A 3,383-nucleotide genomic window follows, 5' to 3' on the forward strand; every position below is an offset into this window, starting at 1 on the left:
TTGTCTAATCAAGTTAGTTAGTTAGTTAGTTATTCGGGCGTCCAACATTATGGGACAAATCATCAGTGTTGGTCTGTGACTGTGCAAAATGTGCAAAATGTGTTTTTGTTGCAATTATTACATTTAGTGTTAGTGACCGATGTGTGTGTGGGGTTGGGATGGGGGTGGGTTTTTTTTGGGGGGGTCAGTTTTTCAGTTCACAAAATGAAAAATGAATTGGTGTTTGTGCCGAATTCACGTCGCGATCATTCGGCCTACATTACGCCAGCATGCAACATCGGGTTACTATTGTTAATGCATTTCTGGTATGTTTTACAAATGGAACTCTGACCTATGTCACGTTAAACAAGAAACAAAACAAACAAAAGAATAACAGTTTTTATGACATCTATAAGGTATACATTATCAGACATGTACCCACATTATATGCATGTTATATTTCAGCCAAGTATGGTATCTATGTCTGGAAGTTGATGAAGATACTGCAGCGGGTTAGGATCACCACAGCCACTACAGGGATCTACTATTTTCTTGCAACCCCCATGAGCGCAGGGATCCAACCTTTGCGGGTCTGTTTGGGGCAGCTCTTCTGCGTCAGGTCTGACCATAGCCAAAAGGCAATCGGCAGAAACACAGGGACCCAACTTCGAAATCCCAGAGGCCAGTATGTCAGTGACTTTGTCTAAAAGCAAATGAAATAGGTTGGATGGTTAGATGGACATTTAACAAAGAGATGGGGTTACTGTGATTTCAACATATGGTGTGTTGTGATACTTACGATATAGGCAGGAAACCACGTAATCGTCTACAGGGCTATTGGAAGTTGAAAGATACAATGCACGTGTACATGTCTACCAATATGGCTTGGTGTTATCACCACAAGTGAAACATGAATGAATAAGGTTTAATGCCCTTTTAGCAATATTCCACCAAAATCATGCAGGGGACATCAGAAATGGGGTTTCACACATTGTTCCAATGTTGGGAATCGAACCCCTGAACATTTTGGAATTAAATGTGTTTATTTGCTTTTTATGTCCATTGAGACATATTAACTTGGCTTGATGGGGTTCTGTATGCAAATTTACACTTGATGCGTTTTTAACATTACGTAACGATTATAACTCAGTGAGATCAGCGATTGTTACTTTGCGCAATGTAAGAAGATATGTACTGAATAACAGAGAGTAGAGAAACGTCAAGCGAAATAAATTTTGTATGACATTTTAGAGTTCTACGTGTAATTGTCACACATCTTACTAAGCACCATCAAATGTATATGCAGCAAAGGAATGTTCAAAATTTGTTCCAGAAAGTGACAATACCGTTAACTTACGCACCTGTCACTGGCGCTGCAAGGGTGACACATACCAGCGTGACGAAAACAGCCAACTTCAGAATCATTGTTGATGCTGAAACACTAGATTAGATCCATCCCTCATCACCTGGTGTAGTATATTTAATTTTTTGTGATAAATATACTCATCCAAAATTACTGATGGAAACTCTTTGCCATCCAACCAAATAATACCGATGGGCGAAGGAAATTGTATCCGATGTTACTGAGAGGGAATGGTTATGGTTACGGCAATTCAGCATCGATGTGCGTAAAGGGTTTTAATCATGACGGTACAAATCTTGTCCTTTTGCAATCCCTCTCACATGGGCGTGCGTGCGTGCATGTAGTTGCCTGTACATATCCGGATGTTTAATGGTTCTATATTGGTAGCCTATGGAGACACAATACCGTTCAGAAATAGTACACTTGCTGCAGCCAGTCCTTTTTCCATACCACTGATTATACACTTTGAACATATTTTGATATAGTAGCGACCTGGATCGACCTTCAGACACGTAGGCCCTCTGTATGAGCTCAGTTCAGATACTACTAGTATTGTTAGCATTTTGGCAAAATATCAGTACTTTTGTTTCTGTGTGGCATAATGTCGCACTCATTGTTTCTCCTTGTTTGGGTGAAACATGAATATACACTGAGCACTACACGAAGACGTTGGAGCATGTGACAAAATACACGACACCGTTGTAATACATCACCGTTATCAGAGAAGCATACATTCGCTAAAATGGACAGGTTTACATTAATCGGAAACTTACATGTACGCAGTCTTCAGCCGCTGGTTCAAGATTCGGAGAAAACTGAACTGTGGTTTCTTAATATATGAGCCATATCTATTTCTGTCAAGGTCTTTGTGTTAACCTTTATGCAATGATTGTGTAGTGTCACCTCGACCGTGCATGACATGCGTTATCTGTCAGTTATTATTAGCGCTTTCAAGAAAATTTAGCATATCTAAGTACGTTATCGTTTGAGAAAGTCAATGCAGCCCCTCAGACCTTCGGGGCAGAATAGGACTGTGGAACCTACGCCTGTCGAGCACATTAAATATCTTCATAATATTCCAACCATTTTTCAGTACTTTAACCCCTTCGAGGAAACAGCCACTAACTATCTCAGTTGCTAATTTACTCTACCGATAATAAAACATCATTTACCTATTCACAAAACATATAAATCAAAATTTATCAATCATCTTTATTTCCTTTCAAAACTCAATGATTAAAAGGTCTTTAACTGTTTTGAAATTGAAATATTTATCCCTTGTTATGGAAAAGTCAATACTGTCAGTCAAGCCATGCTTGACCGTGATTCTTTCTTCAGAAGGAATACAAAACGGAAGATCCTCACCTTTTTTAACATATATTCATGAGCATATCTAGTATGGCCAATACGACGTTGCATGATGACCTCTTCAAATCTGGACTGACAACCCAAGTAGGTACAACCAATATAGGGTTTTATTGCAGGTAATTTATTGATACCTACTTGGGTGTCCCACTTCGTCTGCATCAGATCACGGATGTACGCTCTAATGATAGGTTTGTAATCAGAGTATGGGGTGAGAAGTGGTGTCACAGATTTTTCTAGTGCTGCCTTTGTGTTACCAGAAATTCCAACATGGCTGTCATAATCTTCCAGGAAAGGTGACTTTGTTTGGTCAAGTCTCAAGTATTTAAAGGCAATGTTCTGGAAGTTACATTACATTCAATACTAAGAAATAATTTTATAGCACAAAATCTAAGCTAATTAGTAATTAATTACATCCGGGTGATCAATTTTCAGGAATCATGTGCTGATGCTCTCGGCCGTCATCTACATCATTACTATTTTGTTTTGATTATCCAGGATTCATCTGAAAGCAAGTGCCGCCATCAGCCAGGGTCTCATGCAAGTAGACAAACTGTCTCATACGTGTGGGACCCAACAAACCCAATGGTCATCACATCCTGCAAGGGATTCTACGAACCATGGTATGTGTTTTGATAATAAATATGAATGAACCACATTCTCCTTCCGCCGTTTC

General features: G+C 39.3%; 1 long non-coding RNA gene across 1 annotated transcript; it reads right to left on the reverse strand.

Moving 5' to 3' along the window:
• Positions 1-364: 364 nt before the first annotated feature.
• On the reverse strand, positions 365-2,218 carry LOC124269961. Its single transcript, XR_006896645.1, has 3 exons — positions 2,116-2,218; positions 1,341-1,420; positions 365-682 (listed from the first exon to the last, which is right to left on the reverse strand). It is a non-coding gene; the product is annotated as an uncharacterized LOC124269961 (long non-coding RNA).
• Between the last annotated feature and the right edge of the window lie 1,165 nt (positions 2,219-3,383).

Source organism: Haliotis rubra, unplaced genomic scaffold, assembly GCF_003918875.1.
Source record: "Haliotis rubra isolate DU_JTF1 unplaced genomic scaffold, ASM391887v1 Scf1489, whole genome shotgun sequence".
Lineage (NCBI taxonomy): Eukaryota > Metazoa > Mollusca > Gastropoda > Lepetellida > Haliotidae > Haliotis > Haliotis rubra.